Below are 24,820 nucleotides of genomic sequence, written 5' to 3'. Positions count from 1 at the left end.
ATAAATTTCAGTGTGTGGTGTTTTCTTATGGCAGTTCTAGAAAACTACTCCAGCCCCTTAAAGTTGCTGCTGACACAAGAGCTCAGGATGACATCCAGTTGGGTTGGGACTCTGGCCTTCAAGTTGCAGATTACAGTCATCCTTCTCAGAGGTTGGTGTGTGTGTGTGTGTGTGTGTGTGTGTGTATGTGTTTAAAATTTTTAGTCACATATTAGAAAAAGATATAGACAAAGATACATAAAAAGGACTCTCATCCACTGGTTCACTCCACAAATGCCAGCAATGGGTGGGGCTGTGCCAGGAGCCAGAAACTCAATCCAAGTCTCCTATGTGAATGGCAAGAACTCAATTACTTGAGCTACCCACCAGTGCCCTCAGGGATCTGTATTAGCAGGAGGCTAAAGTCAGCAGCCAGAGGGGGAAAAGACACAGCTCTCTGCTGACAATCCATGTTGCCATACATTTCCTCCTCTCATTTCTGAATAAGGTACTTGATGCTGATCTTTGGGGTTTCTAAAGAAACCTTCTAAAGTGGTATTTGTTTGATTTCTTATATTAATTCTATTTTCCAGGAACTTGGACAAAATACTATATGTACCTCAGTTTCAGAAAGGAAAACTCAGTTTTTCAAAGTGATCTGTTTCTTGTGGAGTGTACCTAGGTAGGATGTTCTGAATTCTGGCTTGGATTTTCTTAGATTCATCTTTCTTATGATTATTGTTAGCAGATTGTACAGTCTGACATTAGGTTGTCTGTTCTGTGTTAGTTATTTGAACCTTTTTCCCCTTACACATTTTATTTAGAAATAAAAGGAAAATGATTTGAGGATGCTGGGTTGGATTCATTTTGGAATCAAACTATAAACTATGCTAAGAAGGTAGCTGATTCCAATTGTAGATCTTCATCTGAAATGACTTTGTTAGAATTATTTAAAAGGATGAAAAGAAATACAGGTAAAACTTGAAAGCAGTGAGAGCCAAATCTTTTAGAATAACACTGGTAGATATTCTGCTGCCCCGATAAGAATTCACAGGATAGAAAAGCTCAATGTGATGGATATGGTCAGTGAACATTGTTAAAGAACTCAGTTACTGAATTTGGGAGAGAAAATACTTGATTGAGGTGGTAATAGAGTTCTTTTAAAAATTGAAATTTAGACAGGAAAGTTTATATCGTATGGCTTCATGGTGTTAATAAATTAGATGTTATTAATGGCACTGAAAAAGATAAAAACATCATACAGTGATGGTTAATTTTATCTGTCAACTTGGTTAGATCATTGTACCTAGATATTTGATCTATCATTTGTTTAGATATTTCTGTGAAGATATTTTTAAAATAAGATTAAGATTTAAATCAGCTTTGAGTAAAGTTAATTATATTCCATAAGGTAGACATCCAAAATATTAAACAGTTGAAAAACCCAAGAGTAAATGACCTCATCTGAGAAGAGGGAATTATGCCAACAGACAGCCTGTAGATATGAACTGCAGTGTCACATCTTACTTGAATCCTCAGCCTGCTGGCCTGCTACATACTTACATACATGGATACATATATACATGCACATAAACACATACATACACACATTGTATTGTTTCTCTAATGAAACAGAGCCAACAGAACCAACAGGAAGTGTGTGTGTGCATATGTGTGTGTGTGTATGTGTGATGCAGAGAGAGACAGAGAGAGAAAAGAGACAGACAGATTTATGTTATGTTAAGGAATTGGCATGCAGAATTATGGAGGCTGACAGTTCCAAATCCTGCAGAGTGGGCCAACAGACTGGAGACCAAGGAAGAGCCAATGCTGCAGTTCAAGTCTGATGGCTGCCATCTGGAAAAATTCCTTCTTGTTTAGGGACATCATCAGTCTTCGTTTCACTCAGGCTTTCAGCTCATCAGGCCACATCACAGAAGGTAATCAGCTCTACTCAATGTCCACTCATGTAAATGTCAGTGTCATCCAAAAACACTCTCCCAGAAACACCCAGAATAATGTTTGGCTAATATCTGGGAATTGTGGCCCAGATAGGTTGTCACATAAAAATTGATGTCATGTGTAGCCTTTTGCTCCTGTTTACCTGGAGACCACTGATTAATGCACTGACTGACCACTTTGATTCCTGCCAATGTGGTTGAGAGTTTGAATAATAGGCTCATCCTTCAAGATGTGGGCAATAAGTTTATAAATTTAGAATAGATGGATGTGAGGGGCAGAATAAAATATATTTACTTTATATTTAAGGATCCTGGACATGTAGGCTCAAATTCCGTCTCCACCAGAACTCCCACATGTCTCCCACAGGGGTGGCAGGTGTGGGGAGCAATCCGGACTGGACTGAGTTACTGGAATTAAGACTTATTCTATGCATCTGCTCTCCCACAATATGGCGCTGGGAGAGAAGTAAACAGCTTCCGCACAGCTGCCTCCAGTTCAACTAATAAACTGTAGGACTCGCTACTGATTGGAGGAGAGCAGCGTACTCGGCGTGTGGGCAGCCGAGTTGGGATTGGCGGAGGAGGACTATAAAGGAGGAGAGAGACGGCATGCACCGGGAACATCTATGGGGAACATCTAAGGGAACCCGTGCAGCCCCCGAGAAGAGCCGGCCGGCGGTGTGCCGCTCCCCTGCGGAAGTGGGGAATGTGGCCAGGGGGAACTGCCCTTCCACGGAGGTGGAAGGGATAGTAGCCAACCCGGGAAGAACCAGCAGCAAACCCGGGGAGGGCCGAGCAGACGAAAAGAACAGCGCAGGGTCTTGTGTCGTTCCCCCACGAAGACGGGGAGCGACATAATGGTGCCGTGACTCGGATAGGAAACCTAGGACGGATAGGAAACTTAGGAGGGAAGAAACGGGAAGAACTGGGAAAATGCCGGAGAGAGAGACTAGCAAAGAGCCTAGGTGCCGGAAGAAGCTATTGAAAGCCTAGGCATAGACTCGGATATGGACTGTGGGAAAGAAGTTAGGATTTAAAGCGAAAGTGAAAGCTTTCATAGACTCGGATGCGGACTATGGCGGGGAAGCTAGGAGATTGAAAGCGAAAGTGAAACCTGGAGGAGGCTTGGACTCGGATACGGACTGTGGGAAAGAAGTTAGGATTTAAAGTGAAGGCAAGAAGAAACTTAGACTCAGATACGGACTGCAGTTTGAAAGTGAAAGTGAAACCTATAAAAAACTTAGACTTGGATGCGGACTGTGGGGAGAGGCCAGGAGAAATGAGGGAGGAATATTGTTGGAAGAAAACTTAGGGAAACATACCGGGTAGAGAAAAGTGTTAGGGAAATTGAAGCCGCGGGGGGCAGGCCGAGGCGGACACGAAAGCCACTTTGGGATTCTCAAGTTAGCCCGGGAATAGGGGGCGAAAAGTTGAAACCAGAAGCTGAAACGTAAGCCAGATTGGGATCCGTCTGATTAGCCCGGGGAGCAAAGGACGGGAAGCCAAATCGTGGGGCGGAGACGTAAGCTGGGTTGAATTCGCCAGGCTAGCCCGGGGAACTTAGATTGAATGCTAGTGGCGGACACGTAAGCTACGCTGTGTGACTCGCGGAGGCTGCCGTGTGCAGAGAGAGCGTGCGGGGCACAAGTAGATAGGGAACGGGGCTGGCGCGAGGCCGTGGTGCAGACGCGAAGGGCGTGGAGACCGCGGAGCGCGCGAAGCCAAGCCGCGCAAAGCCGGGAAGCCGCGCAGATGAGAGAGACGCGGGCTGAAGCGGCTCAGCCGGAAAGCCGCGGAGAAATAGCCTCGGGGCGGAGCCTGCCGGCAGGGCGAGGAGCCGGGAAGCCGCAGGGATAAGAGAAACAGAAGTTTAGAAGTAAGTGAGAGAAATAGGAATGCTGGAAGATAGAAGTAAAATGGGAGAAATAGGAATGCCCGGAGATAGAGAAATAGAGAAATAGAAAGGCCTCCCTACAACACTGCAATGTGAGAGCTTGGATTCGGTCTGCCTGATTAAGTGAGGCGATGAGCACGATGAGCACCTGCGGCAGCTAGCAGCTTATGCGCCGCAGGTCACCGAAGACAGGTACGAATTAACATCAGTAAGGCCTCCCCACAAAAAGGCAATGAGAAGGCTTGGATTCGGTTTGCCTGATAGGGCTTGTAAGCCCCTGCAGGCAGAGCAGAGCATGCGCTGCAGGGCACCGAACACAGGCACGCATCAGCGCCTAAAAAAACCTCCTCACAACATGGCGAAGAGAGGACCCGGATTCGGTTTGCCTGATTGATAGGACTTGTAAGAGCCTGTGGCAACTCTAGCAAGTAGAGCAGAGTGTGTGCCGCGGGACACCGAAGACAGGCGCGTATCAACGCCAAAAAATAAAAAGAAAGGGGGATCTGTGGGGAGCAATCCGGACTGGACTGAGTTACTGGAATTAAGACTTATTCTATGCATCTGCTCTCCCACAATATGGCGCTGGGAGAGAAGTAAACAGCTTCCGCACAGCTGCCTCCAGTTCAACTAATAAACTGTAGGACTCGCTACTGATTGGAGGAGAGCAGCGTACTCGGCGTGTGGGCAGCCAAGTTGGGATTGGCGGAGGAGGACTATAAAGGAGGAGAGAGACGGCATGCACCGGGAACATCTATGGGGAACATCTAAGGGAACCCGTGCAGCCCCCGAGAAGAGCCGGCCGGCGGTGTGCCACTCCCCTGCGGAAGTGGGGAATGTGGCCAGGGGGAACTGCCCTTCCACGGAGGTGGAAGGGATAGTAGCCAACCCGGGAAGAACCAGCAGCAAACCCGGGGAGGGCCGAGCAGACGAAAAGAACAGCGCAGGGTCTTGTGTCGTTCCCCCACGAAGACGGGGAGCGACAGCAGGAACCCAAACACTTCAACCATCTTCTGATGCTTTCCATGGTGTATTATCAGGGAGTTGGATCAGAAGTGGAGTAGCCAGGACTCAAACCAGAGCTCTTATAGAGGATGCTGACATCACAGACATCAGCTCAATCTGTTGTACCACAAGACTGGCCCTGGACCTCCCCACCCCCTTTTTGTCCCATCAGCTCACACATTGCCACACTGAGGACCAAGCTTCTAACACATGAGGCTTTGGGAGACAAACAACATTCAAACCATAGCAGTGTCCTGTGACCAACATCTTCCCATTACCTGAGTCCCCAGCTCTTCACAACTATTCTATTCTATTCTTCAATCTTTTAGAACAAAGTTATATTTATTTTTTAATTATTTATTTATTTTTTAAACTTTTATTTAATAAATATAAATTTCTAAAGTACAACTTTTGGATTATAGTGGCTTTTTCCCCCCATAACCTCCCTCTCACCCACAACCATGCCACTTCCCACTCCCTCTTCCATCCCATTCTTCATCGACTCATTTTCAATTATCTTTATATACAGAAGATCAGCTTGGTATATACTAAATAAAGATTTCATCACTTTGCACCCACATAGAATCACAAAGTTATATTTCAAAAAACTCATTCAGTACTTGCCATAGGGTAAAGAGGGGTTAGTTAACTAGTTGGCATTTGTATTAGAAGGGTTTGTTTCATCTGTCCATTGGAAAATCTAGGGTTTGCGGACAGGAGATAGAATATTTCTACTTTCTAAGGACTGAAAAGTCCCTAGATGTTTATCTTGAACAAGTTCTATTATTTTTCTGAACATATTACAGTGACATACTACTGTAAAATGTGGGACACACAAGTTTGTAGCTCAGAAGAGGGTACAATGATTTGGGGCAATATAGTTATTTGCCCTCTGTTCTTAAAGTGTAGGAATGCATTATTTCTATTAAATATTAACTCTCTTCCATGCCTTGTTTTGATGTTAATTTTTCCTTGTTCTTTCCCCCTTAGTTTAATTCTCAGAAAAACTTACATTTATAAATACATAAATAAGTTTGTGACCTATATATTAGAGAGGAAAGCCATTTTTAGTTTTGTGATTTGTGTTAGTTATCAATTGCCTTATAACTTAATGCCTTAAAATAGCACACGTGGATTCACTGTGGGTCAGGAATCTAGGCATGGCTTAGCAGCATGCTTTGGCCTAGGGTCTCCACAGGATGCAATCAAGTTATTGGACAGCTGCAGTCATCTCAAGGCTCAATACAGGGCAGGAGAGGATGAGCTTCTATGATCTCTACAATGACTGTTGACAGGCCTCAGGTCTTCTCTGTCTCGTCTCCAGTGACATTATTCCTCATTGATAGTGTTTCTGCATAGAGATACTCACAACATGGTATTTGTCTGGTGTCAGAGTGAGGGCTCTCAAGGTATACAAGAAGAGGGTGCCAAGATGCAATCCACATTATTTTGTAATCTAATCTCAATATTGACCCATTATTTTTGCCATATTGTTTTCACTATAAATACTCACAGCAGACTTCTCATCAGAAACCCTACAGGCTAGGAGGGAATGGCGAGATATAGCCCAGGTACTAAGAGAGAAAAACTGCCAGCCCAGAATATTATATCCTGCAAAACTCTCATTTGTGAACGATGGTGAAATAAAGACCTTTCATAACAAACAGAAATTGAAAGAATTTGTCACCACTAGTCCAGCCCTGCAAAAGATGCTTAAAGATGTGTTACACACAGAAACACAGAAACACGGTCATCAATATGAAAGAAGGCAAAGGAAGAAAACATCACAGTAAAAGATCACACGACGTTCAAAGCATATATTAGAAATATCTTTGGGAAAATGGCAGGGCAAAGTTACTATTTATCAATAGTCACATTGAATGTTAATGGCCTCAACTCTCCAGTTAAAAGACACAGATTGGCTGAATGGGTTAAGGAACAAAACCCATCTATTTGCTGCTTGAAAGAAATACATCTTTCTAACAAAGATGCATGCAGATTGAAAGTGAAAGTTTGGAAAAAGATATACATTGCTAACAGAAATGGAAAAAGAGCGGGCGTAGCGATCTTAATATCAGACAAAATAAACTTTAACTCAAAAACTGTAAAGAGAGACAAAGAGGGGCATTATATAATGACTGAGGGATCAATTCAACAGGAAGATATAACTATCATAAATGTATATGCACCTAATTACAGGGCACCGGTTTATTTAAAAGATATGTTAAGGGACTTAAAGGGAGACTTAGACTCCAATACAATAGTACTGGGGGATTTCAACACTCCACTCTCAAAAATAGACAGATCAACTGGACAGAAGATCAACAAGGAAACAGCAGATTTAATTGACACCATTGCCCAAATGGATCTAACAGATATCTACAGAACTTTCAATCCTACATCTAAAGAATTTACATTCTTCTCAGCAGTACATGGAACTTACTCTAGGATTGACCACATACTAGGCCGTAAAGCAAGTCTCAGCAAATTCAAAAGAATTAGAATCGTAACATGCAGCTTCTCAGACCATAGGGGAATGAAGTTGGAAATTAGCAACTCAGGAATCCCTAGAGCATATGCAAACACATGGAGACTGAACAACATGATCCTGAATGAACAATGGGTCATAGAAGAAATTAAAAGAGAAATCAAAAACTTTCTGGAAGTAAGTTAGGATAACAGCACAACATATCAAAACTTATGGGATACGGCAAAAGCAGTGTTAAGAGGAAAGTTTATATCAAGAGGTGCCTACATCAAGAAATTGGAAAGGCACCAAATAAATGAGCTTTCAATGCATCTCAAGGATCTAGAAAAACTGCAGCAAACCAGACCCAAATCTAGTAGGAGAAGAGAAAGACTTAAAATCAAAGAAGAAATCAACAGGATTGAATAAAAAAAAATACAAAAAATCAGCCAAACGAGGAGCTGGTTTTTTGAAAAAAAAATGAATGAATTTGACAGCCCATTGGCCCAATTAACTAAAAAAAGAAGAGAGAAGACCCAAATCAATAAAATCAGAGATGAAAAAGGAAACGTAACAACAGATACCACAGAAATAAAAAGAGTCAACAGAAGTTAATACAAGGACTTGTATGCCAGGAAACAGCAAAATCTATCAGAAATGGATAGATTCCTGGACACATGCAACCTACCTAAATTGAACCATAAAAACACAGAAAACCTAAATAGACCCATAACTGAGACAGAAATTGATTCAGTAATAAAGGCCTCCCAACAAAGAAAAGACAAGGACCAGATGGATTCACTGCTGAATTCTACCAGACATTTAAAGAAATCCAGTCCTTCTCCAACTACTCAGAATAATCGAAAAAGAGGAATCCTCCCAAATTCTTTCTATGAAGCCAAAATCACCTTAATTCCTAAGCCAGAAAAAGATGCAACATTGAAAGAAAATTACAGACCAATATCCCTGATGAATATAGACACAAAAATCCTCAATAAAATTCTGGCCAATAGAATGCAACAACACATCAGAAAGATCATCCACCAAACCAAATGAGATTTATCCCTGGTGTGCAGGGATGGTTCATTGTTCACATATCGATCAATGTGATGCACCACATTAACAAACTGCAGAAGAAAAACAATATGATTATCTCAATAGATACAGAGAAAGCATTCTAGAAAATACAACAGCCTTTCATGATGAAAACTCTAAGCAAATTGGGTATAGAAGGAACATTCCTCAATACAATCAAAGCAATTTATGAAAAACCCACGGTCAGCATCCTATTGAATGGAGAAGTTGGAAGCATTTCCACTGAGATCTGGTACCAGACAGGGATGCCCACTCTCACCACTGCTATTCAATATAGTTCTGGAAGCTTTAGCCAGAGCCATTAGGCAAGAAAAAGAAATTAAAGAGATACAAATTGGGAAGGAAGAAGTAAAACTATCCCTCCTTTCAGATGATATGATTCTTTATTTAGGGGATCCAAAGAACTCTACTAAGAGACTATTGGAACTCAGAAGAGTTGGAAAAGAAGCAGGATATAAAACTAGTGCACAAAAATCAACAGCCTTGAATACACAGGCAATGCCATGGCTGAGAATGTACTTCTAAGATCAATACCTTTCAAAATAGCCACAAAAACATCAAATACCTTGGCATAAACTTAACCAAGGACATTGAAGATCTCTACAATTAGAATTACAAAATCTTAAAGAAGGAAATAGAAGAGGATACCAAAAATGAAAAAAATCTTCCATGCTCTTGGATTGGAAGAATCAATATCATCAAAATGTCCATTCTCCCAAAAGCAATTTATAGATTCCATGTGATGCCAATCAAAGTAACAAAGACATTCTTCTTAGATCTGGAAAAAATGATGCTGAATTTCACATGGAAGCACAGGAAACCTCCGATAGCTAAAGCAATCTCGTACAATAAAAACAAAGCTGGAAGCATCACAATACCAGATTTCAGGACATACTACAGGGCAGTTGTATTCAAAACAGTGTGATACTGGTACAGAAACAGATGGATAGACCAATGGAACAGAGCAAAAAATACCAGAAATCAATCCAAACATCTACAGCCAACTTATATTTGACCAAGGATCTAAAACCAATTCCTGGAGCAAGGACAGTCTATTCAATAAATGGTGCTGGGAAAACTGGATTTCCACATGCAGAAGCATGAAGCAAGACCCCTACCTTACCCCTTACACAAAAATCCACTCAACATGGATTAAAGACTTAAAACTATGACCCGACACCATCAAATTACTAGAGATTATTGGAAAAACCCTGCAAGATATAGGTACCTGCAAAGACTTCTTTGAAAATACCCCAGAAGCGCAGGCAGTCAGAGCCAAAATTAACAATTGGGATTGCATCAAAATGAGAAGTTTTTGTGCAGCAAAAGAACCAGTAAGGAAAGTGAAGAGGCAACTGACAAAATGGGAAAAATATTTGCAAACTATGCAACAGATAAAGGGTTAGTAACCAGAATCTACAAAGAAATCAAGAAACTCTACAACATCAAAACAAACAACTCACTTAAGAGATGGGCCAAGGACCTCAATAGACTTTTTTCAAAATTGGAAATCCAAATGGCCAACAGACACATGATAAAATGTTCAGGATCACTAGCAATCAGAGAAATGCAAATCAAAACCACAATGAGGTTTCACCTCACCCCGGTTAGAATGCCTTACATAGAGAAATCTACCAACAATAGATGCTGGTGAGGATGTGAGGAAAAAGGGACACTAACCCACTGTTGGTGGAATGCAATCCGGTAAAGTCACTATGGAAGTCAGTTTGGAGATTCCTCAGAAACCTGAAGATAACCCTACTATACAACCCAGCCATCCCACTCCTTGGAATTTACCCAAAGGAAATTAAATTGGCAAACAAACAAGCTGTCTGCACATTAATGTTTATTGCAGCTCAATTCCCAATATCTAAGACCTGGAACCAACCCAAATGCCCATCAACAGTAGACTGGATAAAGAAATTATGGGATATGTACTCTATAGAATACTATACAGCAGTCAAAAACAATGAAATTTGCTCATTTGCAACAAAATGGAGGAATCTGGAGCACATCATGCTGAGTGAAATAAGCCAGACCCTAATGGACAAATATCATATGTTTTCCCTGATCGGTGACAACTAACTGAGCACCAAAAAGGAAACCTGTTGAAGTGAAATGGACACCATCAGAAACAGTGACTTGATCAGCCCTTGTCCCAACTGTTGATGTACAATTTAATACTTTAACCCTTTTAGTATTTTTTTTTGTTCTACTTAATACTGTTGGTTGAACTCTGTAATTAACACAATATTCTTAGGTGTTTAAATTTAACTGAAAAGTGATCCCTGTTAAATATGAGTGGGAATAAGAGAGGGAGGAGATGTACAATTTGGGACATGCTGAAGCTGACTTGCCCCAAATGGTGGAGTTAGAAACGTGCCAGGGTATTCCAGTACAATCCTATCAAGGTGGCATGTACCAATGCCATCTCACTAGTCCAAGTGATCAGTTTCAGTTCACAGTTGATCATATGATATGTCTAAGGTTCAAAGGGATCACATAAACAAGACTAGTGTCTGCTAATACTGATAGAATTAAGGAGAGAATGATCCAACATGGTAAGCGGGATACACAGCAAACTTATAGAATGACAAATGTCCTAACAGCACTCTGGCCTCAGAGTCAGCTCTTAACGCATTCGGATCAGGCTAAAAAGCCCAATAGTGTTTCTCGGGCATGGAAAGCCAAGACACTGTTGCAAAAAATGACCTAAATGAAAGATCCTTGTGAGTGAGATCCCAGTGGAAAGGTGGTACCTTTCTCTGAAGGGAGGAGAGAACTTCCACTTTGACTATGACCTTGTCTAAATTTAAAGATCAAAGTCGGCAAACTCAAAATGCTTCCATAGCCTTGGCAACTCATGACTGGAGCCTAGGGAGATTACTGATGCCTTAAACAAGAGTGTCAATTTGTGAAGTCAACCACTGTAGTCACTGTGCACTTACTTGTCATGTAGGATCTCTGTCCTTAATGTGTTGTTCAATGTGAATTAATGCTATAACTAGTACTGAAACAGTATTTTACACTTTATGTTCTGTGTGGATGCAAACTGATGAAATCTTAATATATACTAAATTGTTCTTCTGTGTATAAAGAGAATTGAAAATGAATCTTGATGTGAATGGAATGGGAGAGGGAGCGGGAGATGGGAGGGTTATGTTTCACAGGGAAGTTATGGGAGGGAAAAAGCCATTGTAATCCATAAACTGTACTTTGGAAATTTATATTTACTAACTAAGTTAAAAAAAAGAAATACACCACCAAGTGTAGCTCATACCTTGGGGGACAAGATGCCTAACAGGATGATTCCCAGGAGAAAGAGACCTTTAGGTGTTCCCTTAGGAACTGCTTACCATATTTCTTACTATTTTCAATATCCAATAAACCAGCAAATCCTTTTGATTTTTTAGTATCAAGTGCCTTCATCCGGGATGGGCATTTGGTGAAGCAGTTAAGAACATACTTGGTGTTCCTGTATCCCATATCACAGTGCCTGGGTTCAAGTCTTGGCACTTCTGATTCCATCTCTCTGCCTGTGTTCTCCCTGGGAAACAGCAGTGATCACTCAAGTAGTTGGGTCCCTGCCACCCATGTAGGAGACGCAAACTGACTTCCAGGATCCGGGCAACAGTCTGGCCCAGTACTCGTTTTTGCAGGTATTTGAGGAGTGAATCAGTGGGTGGGAGACCTGTCTATCTTTTCTCTGTCTTTCTATATGAATAAATAAATAATAAATAACTCTTCCATTAATCATCCTGTCTTTTCCATTCCACAGCCAACACCTTGTTTTCTGTCTTCATTACTGCATAAGTAGATTATTTAATGATTTAATTCTACCTGACTCCCCATCCTCATTTTCCTCATTACTCCTTCCAGTAATATTCCTGAAATGCCATTGTCGCATATGTTCTTGTTCACAAACTTTCAGCAGTTTATTTTTGTTTTCTTCTAACTGTATATCTTACTCTCTCTAAGTTGTAGCTCCCTTCTAGCCAGGTAGAGTCTTCATTGTGTTCTCTATATCACATGTTTCCTTGATCATTTAGATTTCTTCATGTTTAAATTGTCAGATAATAGAAGTCACCAATAAGTGTTATTTGGAGGATAAATGAGTTAACATATAATCCTTAAAAATAGTGTCTAGAATATGATATGTAAGTGTTAAATAAAAGCCTCTTTTCAGGAGTTCTGTGTAAGTGCAAGAAGCTATCTATTCTGATGATGTCCATCTGTCTCATGATTAGATAGAAAACCTGAGCAAGATTTTACCTGCAGAGCTTACTCCTAATTGGCCACATCAATCCCTGTGTCTGAAAGATAGATCACTTTTTACATTTAGTACCTGCAGCCATATGAAAGTTAAAGTCCTAGGTAGGTTAATTCAACATTCATGTGCCAGCTGAACATTTCAGTGTTTCTGTGAGAGGATCTAATTTTACTAGATAAAACAAGGCATTGAATTGCCTTTTTCAAATAAAAGCTGAGAGGCTGCTGACTTTAAAGCACTCATTGGATTCCCTTCATGGGGAGCCACACATGGTTAGTCACACAGGAGGCCATGCCAGTACAATGGAGAGGACATTTAGAGGTGACTCAAATTATTAGGATTATTAACAGGAATCCTGAAGAATCAGCACAATCTTTTTTGGAGTGAGCATGTTCTGTAGCTTTTCCTAGACTTTGAATTTGCAAAGCAAACTACAGTGTGTATAAGTTTAAATTAACCATCAGATTAACCTGACACCTAAGTTGCAAAACCAGCCTGATTGTGTGTGGTAGATGACTTTGTCCTGCATCATAGCAGAATTTTCTTAGGCATAGCATTTGTGCTGTGATTGTCTTCAGGAGCTGGAATCATAAGAAAATTATGAGGATTGAATCCAGAAAGCATTTGGAAAAGTAGATGACTTCCAAAATGTAATAATGCATACATCTAGGAACCACTTAGTCTTTCCTAATATTCTTTAGATAAATAAGACTTCTAAAAAGTAATTGGCATCTGGCTGGCTGTTTTGCATTTAAATCTCCATGCTGGAAGTGAGGAGAAAGAAATAGTTTATAGATAATTAATTTGCTTATTAGTCATTTATATGTTTCCCAGTAACTTGTAAAAATATTTAAAGACTCTGTAAACAGCCTTACTCTATTTTATTTCAGCCTTATTTTATTTTAAAATAATATTAATGATTTTGCAGGGATGAATTGGGAAGTCAGGTTACCAAATTCCCATGCCTTTTGGTCTTGCCCTCTTATCTCTGTGCTCTCATATCTCTGTCTCTTTATGGTAAATGGTGTCATAGTAACCAACATGCCTACCTGCTTGGCTAGCTGCCCACAAGTCTGTTAAGTAACAATTTGGGCCACTCTTTTCTGTAAACCCATATAAGGAACTGGGGGAGGCATGGATAGATGCATGGATAGATTTGTGGATGTGTGGATGTGTGATGGGTGTGTGAGGCTGTGTGTAGATGTGTAGATGTCACTGTGTGTGTGTATGACTGTGGCCATCAACACAAAGTTGGATATTGCCTGTGGCTCCACTGCCCTCAGGGGCAAGTGGCTGTTCCTTGCATTTTTTTCACTGCCACTGTAAGTAAAAGAGATATAAACCCACAAATGGCTCCAAGTTGTTATCTGACCTGTCAGAATGTTGATCTGTTTGTTCTGGACCCTAAGCACTGGCCATAGAATAATAATAATAATATTTAAATAAAATTATTTATTTTAGGAACTCTTTTTCTCATGATTATGCTGCTTCACTAAGAATAACCATTTATTGTGATCTCAGATAACAAAGCATGATTCAAGTACTATGTTAAGGGCTGTTACCTGGTTCTCTAAGAAGTGACATTGATTGATTATGAAAGTTTAGGTTTGAAACTAGTCAGTTCATAGTTAAAATTTCTGGCCCCCTTTGAAATCTTTTCATGCAGCACTTCTTTGTAGGCCTTAATTGCAAGTTCTAAGAGAATAAAATAGTCTGTGTCCAACAGTGTGACAAAATGAGTGCTGTTCATATAATTTTTAAAATACTGTTTCAGATTTAAATTGTAGTAATTGCATGCTTTATTCTTTTATCTTTATGTGAACAAAAATAAAATTTTCAACCCTAATTCTTATATAATTATATAATTTATATTAGTTTCTAATGAAAATGACAGCTTATTTTTGAGAATGGAATGTTAGCCAACTCAAACTGTTAAGGGAATGCCTTTCAGAATAGTTAAATTTTAAAGTTTATGATTTTTCTCCTTAAACAGCTAAAACTTTTAAAAGTTCTAACATTTTAATGCAAGATTTCTCAATTTTTACAACACTAGAAAAAGGCATGTGATTAAAATTTCAAATGGAATAGGAGGGGATAAAGTGAAATATCTCTTTTGCTCCCAAAGGCTCAGTGAGATTAAAATGTAATCACTACAAATAGTTTGTGGATTTTTTTATAGAGACATTTTTCCACTGCCATCAGCCTCGGGATGTTTTTGGTGAAGTCTGCTTTGAAAAGTATATTTATTTATTTTATAACAGAAAGACACATACACAGAGAGAGAGAAAAGGAGAGAGACAAAGAGAGACCGAGAAATCTTACTCACAAGTTCACTCTCTAAATACCTGCGATACCTAGTTCTGGGTTAGGCCAAAGCCAGGAGCTTGAAATTCATTCTGGGTGTGCATTTGGATGTCATGGACCCAAATACTTGAGCCATCATCTTCTGTCTTCCAGGATGTGCATAGCAGGAAGCTGCATTGGAATCACAGCCAGGACTCCAATATGACATGTGGTTGTCCCAAGGGACAACTTAACTTCTGTGTTATAAATGTACCACTGTTTTGAAGATTTTTTTTTCAATTAGGTCTTATTTATTTATCTTACATTTATCATGCCATGAATTCATAAGGAATGGGTTCCAGCAACTCTGGCTCCTTTCCATTGGTTCTGACAAAGTGGGCTTCTCTGGGTGGAGCAGGCTGACGCTTTAGTTGAACCCAGGTACCCTTCTCTTTGGCTTCCTTCTTTTTCTGATCATTTTCCATCACACATTTCAAGAAGCTATCTCAGCTCTTCGAGTGCTTAATGTGTTCAATATGCACATTTATTCTCTTGGCAAGAATCTTGCCCTTCTCTTGTTTGTTTACAACAATGCCAACAGCATGCTGGGTAACATTGTAGACTCTTCCAGTTTTTCCATGGTAACATTTATGGGGCATTCCTTTTTGAACAGTACCCATTCCCTTGATGTCCACAATGTCACCTTTCTTGTAAATGCACATGTATGTGGCCAAAGGAACAACTTCATGTTTTCTGGAAGGCCTGGAGAACATGTACCGGGTACCTCGCCTCTTTCCCTTTGTGTTCGTCATCTTGGCGAATTACTGGAAGATGGCGGCTCTGGCCAAAAGGAACTGAAGATTTTTTAAACATTCTTTGTAAGATAAATCATTTTGATAATCATGTGAATTCATATATGAACTATTGCTGAATACCTTTGGTCTCACTTGGTTTATGTTGAAGGTCTTTGCATATCAACTTAGATAGAGCTACTGTATTAGATTTTTGTTTGATTTTTACAATTATTAAAAAATATGTAATAACCTTACTTGTACATTTTCTTTCCCTAGTTTAAGTGTGTATGTAGGATAAATGCCTAGTAATGAGTGTGCTGAAGTAAAGTGATGTTTTATCCAACATTATATTCAAGTTCAACACTAGGTTGAGCAGTCCTTTGTCAACTAATTTCTTGCCAACTCTAGGTTTTATCTATCTTTTGAATTTTTGTAATGTGTTCTGTAAAAGGCAGTATTGCATTGTTTAGGTTTTCATTTCACTAAATTTACACAGGATCCTTCTATATACTAATTAGCCATTTATATGTTTTTTAATTTTCCATTGAATTTTGCTTCCTTTTGATCTGTAGGAGTATTTAGTTCTCTAAATTTACTTGGTTTTTGTCATTTTTCAAACTTGAGAAAAATACTCGTTCTATGTGGTAGAATGAGAAGGCCATGCCAAGATGGCCACTGGCAATGAAGCTTGCCTGGCAACAGGCTGTGATTGGATGGCTTTGGAAACCACATGGCAATGGAACCTGCCTGGCAACAGGCTGTGATTGGTTAGGGCATAAACTAACCCTTGACTGGATTGGCTGCCTCAGCTATATAAGCTGCTGTACCAACTGAAATAAATGAGTCTGTGGGCTGCTTGTCTCTGGCCTGCTTTCATCTGACTCCCAGTGTCAGTGTGGTGACTCCGTGCCTCTTGCCCCCACCGCACTCCTCCTCTCAGAACAAATCCACAGCAACAGTTCTGCTTTGGTTCTATGTGCTGGACATCCTTTGTCTTCCATTTATTTTTCCTTTAATTCTTTAAATCTTTGTCCTTTTCCTGTTGGTTTATAAGCACTTCAGGTCTTCCTTCACTGTCACTAATTTGCTTTGCAGCTGTGATTGTTCCATTCCTTGCTGTTTCTAATTTATAAGCTTTCTAATGGAATTTTATTCTTCATTTGCTTTCTTAAATTTTCTTTCTTTTTTTTTACAGGCAGAGTGGACAGTGAGTGAGAGAGAGAGAGACAGAGAGAGTGAGAGGGGCTTTCTTAAATTTTCAATCTTCACTTTGACCTACAAGGGTACCTCATGAAGTTTGTGGAAAAATAGAATTAAATAATATACTATTCTCAGTGCAAAATAATTGAAATTCATGCAGACAAGGGGTCTTTGAAAAGTTCCTGGAAAATGCATACTATGGAAGCTCTACAAATAGATTTTATTTTCTCATGTTTTTTGTTCTTAATTTCATATAAACTACAAAAATGTGTGTTGAATTTATAATTCTTTCCTCCTTTGTGTGCTGCTTCCTCCTGAATGTGTCTTTAAGCTATGTATTGTATACAGTGTTCCTTCCTACTATGATTTTGCCTATGCCTATCAGGAAAGGCTGCCTCGTTTTGTTAGTGCCTTCAATCTGGCAACACGGCAAAACTGAATGTGACCCCTACTCAGTGTCTTTGGTGTAGATACTAGACATTGATAGGCCCTCCTCTTTTACTGCATTCTGTCTCCCTTCCTTAGCTGAAAGATTCTTTGATTTGCTCTAATTGCAAATCAACATTTTACTAAAATGAAGTCACTGAAATGAGTGAGTGATGCACACAGGGTCCCAGATCTCAGGACTCATGAGGTCACTTAACTCCTCTATAGACAATATCTTGATGTTAGGTTTTGTCTTGAGGATTTATTTCAGGAATTCTGCTCCATGAGCAAAAAGTAACAACACTTGTGGTAGCCTTGCAACTGACCAAAGTCCACTTTGCCATCATCAAATTCCCTAAAGAAAACAAGGGCTATCCTTTTGCTGACCAATCAAAGGAGAGGTTCGTGATCAGTATTTAGGAAGAGTTTCAAAAATCCAGTGGAAGGACCCATTCCAGACTTCATAATCTTGTAAGGGGTGACTGAATTCACTCTAGGACTGAAGCCTAGGGAAGCTTGGGTGTGGTGAAATGAGCAGGCCATGCCAAGATGGCTGCTGGCAAGCCAGGCTCAGTTACTCAGGAATGGCTTTGAAACCCACCTGGCAAGGGAGCCTGCCTGGCAACAGGCTGTGATTGGATGGTTTTGGAAACTGACTGGCAATAGGCTGTGATTGGTTAGGGCATAAACCGCCCCTTGACCGGATTGGCTGCCTTGGCTATATAAGCTGCTGTACCAACTGAAATAAACAAGTCTGTGGGCTGCTCGCCTCTGGCCTGCTTTCACCTGACTCATGGGGTCTGTGCGGTAACACCGCACCTCTTGCCCCCACCGCACTCCTCCTCTCAGAACGAATCCACTGCAACACTTGTGCAGCTTACCCCTGGACTGTGCTACTGGCTTGGCAGCCCTACGATGCTATACTTTGTAGGTAAATCATGTAACATTTGTTCTCAGTTTGCACTGTTTTCTCACCATGTAAGAGTGTGAGTGTAACCATACTAAAGTTCCCTTTTACCTTTGCACATACTTGGTGGAGTTGATGCCCCTATTCCATAGATAGAATGAAGGACTGACAGTGGGGAATTGTAACTGCACTACATTTCCCTTTTTCCTTTTCATCCTCTAACCTTGGGACTAACCATACATTTGCAATTGTAGAAAGCACATCTGTCTCTTCTTTTCACATTCCAGTTGATGAAAGCTGGTCCTGTGGCTGATCATAATGTTTGTTAAAGCAGATGTGGACCTAAGAACTGAAGCTGACTGCAGGAAGGTGTGCAGAACAGGAGATCCCAGGTAAGGGAGAGATTCACAATCACATGCCAGACCATACAAGTTTTAATATCAAAGCCTCCACTGACCCTAGAAACTGATTTGACAACATATCTCAAATCTCCTTTTTCCTTTACAAGTCCTCTTGCTAACTTGGAAATTGGGAAGAGGATATTTCGGACGAAGGAGCCTGCTTGTAGGCCATGAGTGAATAATTTGATTTCTTGCCTCAGTTCTTGCTCTGCTATTGGTAATGATCACCGAGTGTCAAATAGCCCAGGCCTAATTTTAACTGATAACAAAACAATGAGCCATCTGAGAGATAATGAATTTAAGTGTCTATCCCCTCTGCATGGGAAAGGGGCAGTCCGTTCCTGTGCACAGGCTGCTCGTGGTGAGCTGATCCTGTGTCGGGGATTTCAGGGACATCCTAGCAGCTGCCAACAGAGACTATTCTCAGAGACTCTCTCTGCTTTGGCATTATTTAATTATAGATACTTCGTTGGTGCAAGGAAACAGTACTTTGTGGAGTCAGTGGGCTCCAAAGTAAGGAGTCAACGAGCTTCATAGCTGGATAAGTTGAGCTGGGTGCACACTGGCCTTCCTTTCTCTGCTGTCTGGGATTAGGCCATTTGGACATAGCCTTGGTTGTTTGTCCTGGTACCTGTCTGTGGGAGATAAGATTCTGAGACTGTTGCCCTATTCCCTCCACAAGGATGATTTAGTTTGTTAGAGTATTGTTTGCGTGAGAATTTCTTTCTCTTTGGTAAAATAGGGTGATTCAATTTTAATTCCATTCCAAAGCCCTCTGATATCTGATTAGGGCAGCCAATAGTTATTATCCTATAACTAAGAAAAAAATCGGTATACTGCAGGGCCTGTGTATGAGTCTAAAGAATGAGGATGCTCAGGGGCTTCCCCTGATCTCTTAAAGCCAATTTTAATTTCCCCATGGAAATCCTTTGCACAGCTGACAGTGGGAAACAAGAATCATAAGAGCAATGCAATAAAAAGCATTTCTCTTTTAGAGTGCCAACTGAAGGATCTGAAATTAAGACAATTTTTTTTTACATGTGAAAATGTTTAACTCCTTTGCTGAGACTGGAGCTAATTAGCAAAGAAAATGTTCAAGTATTGGTTTTCCCTCATATAAGTTCCAACTGAAATGTTGATATATTTGTCCATTTAAAATTATTGACCAGGTGCTTACTAAAAATTATGGTTTGGTAAGGTTATTAAAAGAAAAAGTTGTTCTAATAAATAAATGATAAAAGGTGTAAAATATTTAAAGGAAAAGCCCAAGGTGCTAAAAAAAAAACTGTTTCATTTTCCTGTCTTGTGATAAATGTTATATGTGCATACAAGTTCTATGTTTTGTCTACATGATAAAAAGCCCCAAAGAGCTTTGTTCTAATTGACTTACAGATAAATACGCACTCACATAAATTAAAACTATTAAATTAACCCATATGCCTTTTAGTTAACTAACTTATATAAAACTTTGATAAATAAGCTATTTTAATTTTATTGGTAAAATAAAGATGTCTTTGAATTTGTTAACATATGTTTGTGCTTGAATTTGTTGGCCAGGCAGGATTATGATATATATCTCTGAAAGATGTTTAAAGTCATAAAAGTATATTTAACCTAAGGCTTAATAACAATGGTCTGGGTATCAGATAACAATTTATTTTTTACTGATCATTATGCTTGCCTAATATGTTTTCATAAGTAATGTAAGTTTTATTGTTAAAAGTAAATTGGATGTGTATAAATGAAATAAATGTTTCTAAACATAAAGAACTCTTGGCTTCTTAAATTCTATAGAGTAGTCAACATATTTGGATTTATTGATAAATAACCTTTTGATGTGGTGTGAATAGGCAGTTAGCTACTTGGGTCTAAGTTACCTGGAATGCTTGCAGCACTGCAGTGTAATCTCTTATCTGTCAGTCAAAAATGCTCACCCTCCCAGGATGCCCCTGTGTTTCATCTGTTACCAGAAAGGGGAGATGCCATGATCATGTGGATATTAAACTCCATGTGGAGGTGACACAAGATTCCCAGATGGCTTCATGCATGTAAAGAAACCACTTCCTACCTCATTAATGAGGCTGAAATTGGGCAAGAGCCCCCCTTTTGCTCCTGATCATTGTTGTTTGGGGTGCTATTCAGGCTTTTTCCTCTCTCTTTCATGGGCAACCCTCTGTCTCACTCATAATGGGTATTTCTCTGTGTAGGTCATCCCACACGCATATGTGAATGAATGTAGGCTTTCTCTCTCACTGTTAAATAAATATTGTTACTACTTGCACAAATTATGATGTCTCCTCTTAGGATTCTTATCCCTGTGTGAGACAAGAACCTGGAATAGAAATTAAGATATTTAGGACCACATCATAAATGGTGAGTGAGGTAGGAGTTTGAAATAATTGGAAAAGGATTGCAACCCCTAAAATTTCAAATGGTTGAGTGAGCCTCATTTTTCTCTGTTGGTCACATGGGTTTCCTAGTTATACAAACTGCTTGTGATCAATTTAAAAGTTTCTTTTTTCTCTGCTCTGAGTCTGGGGTGTTCCTTTTAACCTGTAAATCTGGTGCTTCAATTCTTTTTCCTGATATCAGTGAGCCAGCAGTGGCAGGAGGCAGAGAGCAAGTCTGGAGGGGATGAAAGAGGTTAATTTTTGCCCAGTCTGCTGCCATGCTGTTTGTGGCAAACAGGTGACCATTCTCTGGTCCTAGTGTGTTTCTGGAGATAATGTCCAATGTGAGACAGATTGGCTTTTTCCACAAGCCACCATTTAAGCCACAATTGCTGTATTCCATATGGCTTACTCAGTTTCTTTATGTTGTTTTTTATGATTTATTTAATTTTTTAATTTCTTAAATTTTTTAAAAATTTATTTTTCCCCTCAAAGAAACCTTTCATTTAAGGAATACAGACTTAATGCATTTGATAAGTACAACTTTAGGAGTATAGTGATTCTTCCCACCATACTTGCCCTCCCACCCATTCTCTCACCCCTCCACCTCCTCCCTCTCCCATTCTTAGTCTCATTCTCCACTAAGATCCACTTTCAATTTATATACAGAAGGCCAACTCTGTTCTAAGTAAAGAATTCAACAATTTGCACAGTAAAAGAAACAAAAAACAAAATGAAAGAAACTGTTCTTCAATAGTCGAGACAAATGCAATTCAAAGTCATTGCATTTTTAAAAATTTTTTTCAAAGAAACATTTTTATTTAATGAATACAAATTACATAAGTACAACTTTAGTAATATTGTTATTATTCCAACCATACCCGCCCTCCCACCCACTCTCCCATCCCTCCTCCCTCTCCCCTTCCCAGTCCCATTCTCCATTAAGATTTATTTTCAATTAAGTTTGTACACAGAAGACCAACTCTAAGTAAAGATTTCAAGTTTGTACACACACACACACACACACACAGGACTATTTGAGGACAAGTTTTACAGTTAACTCTCATAATACAACTCATTAAGGGCAGAGGTCCTGCATGGGAAATTAGCAAACAGTGATTCCTATTGTTAATTTAATAATTAACACTATTTATTATTATTACCAGACACTTGATCCTATTTATATGATCATTTTAACATTTAATCCTATCTATATGCTCACTTTAACAGTTAATATGATCACTTTAACACTTAAGATGGCGTTTTTAGCACTCAGCTTAATGGGATTTGGGGTCCCATGGCTAGTTCTAAATTGTACCCTTAGACATAAGTCCGTAGGGATGTATGCAGAACTATACGGCTTTACACCTATAAACTTCCTCCTCCCTCTCTTATTCCCACTCTTATTTTTTGAGATCCATTCTCAATCGACCGTATGCACATATGATTAACTTTTTTTTTTTATTTTTTTTAAAGGAAAATGATTTATTTTCACCTTCTTTGTGCTTTTTTTTTTTTAACTTTTATTTAATGCATATAAATTTCCAAAGTACGACTTATGGATTACAATGGCTTCCCCCCCATACCGTCCCTCCCACCCACAACCCTCCCCTTTCCCACTCCCTCTCCCCTTCCATTCACATCAAGATTCATTTTTGATTATCTTAATATACAGAAGATCAGCTTAGTATACATCAAGTATGGATTTCAACAGTTTGCTCCCACACAGAAACATAAAGTGAAAAATAATAGATGATTTTTTTTAAATGATGATGAAATCAGAGCAGACCTATTGTCATGTTTAATCCCACTGAGAGTGAAGTTGGGAATTGATAATTTCTTTTTTTTTTTTTTTTTTTTTTTTTTTACAGAGGTCAGTTTAGTATGCATTAAGTAAGGATTTCAACAGTTTGCACCCCCATAGAAACACAAAGTGAAATATACTGTTTGAGTACTCGTTATAGCATTAAATCTCAATGTACAGCACATTAAGGATAGAGATCCTACATGAGGAGTAAGTGCACAGTGACTCCTGTTGTTGACTTTACCAATTGACACTCCTGTCTATGGCATCAGTAATCTCCCTATGCTCCAGTCATGAGTTTCCAAGGCTATGGAAGCCCTCTGAGTTCTCCGACTCTTATCTTGTTTAGACAAGGTCATAGTCAAAGTGGAGGTTCTCTCCTCCCTTCAGAGAAAGGTACCTCCTTTTTTGATGACCTGTTCTTTCCACTGGGATCTCACTCACAGAGATCTTTTGCCAGAGTGTCTTGGCTTTCCATGCCTGAAATACTCTCATGAGCTTTTCAGCCAGCTCCGAATGCCTTTAGGGCTGATTCTGAGGCCAGAGTGCTATTTAGGACATCTGCCATTCTATGAGTCTGCTGAGTATCTCACTTCCCATGTTGGATCACTCTCCCCTTTATTTACTTCATCGGTTAGCGTTAGCAGGTACTAGACTTGTCTATGTGCTCCCTTTGACTCCCAGTCCCTCCACCATGACCAACTGTGAACTGAAACTGATCACCTGGAACAGTGAGATGGCATTGGTACATGCCACCTCGATGGGATTGAATTGGAATCCCCTGGTATGCTTCCAACTCCACCACTTGGGGCAAGTCAGCCTGAGCATGTCCCAAATTATATATCTCTTCCCTCTCCCATTCCCACCACCATGTTCAACAGGGATCACATTTCAGTTAATTTTCAACACTTAAGAATAACTGTGCATCAATTACAGATCTAAACCAGTCATATTAAGTAGAACAGATAAAAAAACTACTAAGAGGGATAATGTATTAAGTTGTTCATTAACAGTCAGGGCTATGCTGATCAAGCCACCGTTTCCCATAGTGTCCACCTCACTCCAACAGGTTTCCCTCTTGGTGTTCAGTCAGTCGTCACCGATCAGGGAGAACATATGGTATTTGTCCCTTTGGGACTGGCTTATTTCACTCAGCATGATGTGTTCCAGATTCCTCCATTTTGTTGCAAATGACTGGATTTCGTTGTTTCTTACTGCGGTATAGTATTCTAAAGAGTACATATCCCATAATTTCTTTATCCAGTCTATCATTGATGGGCATTTAGGTCAATACTCCACTCTCAGAAATGGACAGATCATCTGGTCAGAAGATCAACAAGGATACAGTAGATTTAAACGACACTATAGCCCAAATGGATCTAACAGATATATACAGATATATACAGAACTTTCAATCCTACAGCTAAAGATTTTACATTCTTCTCAGCAGTACATGGAAGCTTCTCTAGGATTGACCACATACTAGGCCATAAAGCAAGTCTCAGCAAATTCAAAAGAATTAGAATCATACCATGCAGCTTCTCAGACCATAAAGGAATGAAGTTGGAGATTGGCAACTCAGGAATCCCTAGAGCATACGCAAACACATGGAGATTGAACAACATGCTCCTGAATGAACAATGGGTCATAGAAGAAATCAAAAGAGAAATAAAAAACTTTCTGGAAGTAAATGAGGATAACAGCACAACATACCAAAACTTATGGGACGCAGCAAAAGCAGTGTTAAGAGGAAAGTTTATATCAATAGGTGCCTACATCAAGAAATTGGAAAGACACCAAATAGATGAGCTTTCAATTCACCTCAAGGATCTAGAAAACCTACAGCAAACCAGACCCAAATCTAGTAGGAGAAGAGAAATAATTAAAATCAGAGAAGAAATCAACAGGATTGAATCAAGAAAAACATTACAAAAAATCAGCCAAACG

At 39.7% G+C, this 24,820-nt stretch overlaps 1 protein-coding gene and 1 pseudogene across 1 annotated transcript in view; one reads left to right on the top strand and one right to left on the bottom strand.

Annotated features, from left to right (window-relative positions):
• Nucleotides 1–24,820, top strand: part of MTNR1A (melatonin receptor 1A) — a 167,247-nt gene that overhangs the window by 69,919 nt on the left and 72,508 nt on the right. Inside the window, exon 2 of the transcript XR_016229078.1 lies at nucleotides 18,566–18,670. The gene's annotated coding sequence lies outside the window, so the exon portion shown is untranslated. The remainder of the gene's footprint in view (nucleotides 1–18,565; nucleotides 18,671–24,820) is intronic.
• LOC100344713 (large ribosomal subunit protein eL21 pseudogene) lies at nucleotides 15,255–15,798 on the bottom strand (annotated as a pseudogene).

The sequence above is a fragment of the Oryctolagus cuniculus genome, chromosome 2 (genome assembly GCF_051225735.1).
Source record: "Oryctolagus cuniculus isolate XC-2025 breed Fujian yellow rabbit chromosome 2, ASM5122573v1, whole genome shotgun sequence".
NCBI lineage: Eukaryota > Metazoa > Chordata > Mammalia > Lagomorpha > Leporidae > Oryctolagus > Oryctolagus cuniculus.
This window is presented reverse-complemented; position numbering and strand designations above follow the sequence as displayed.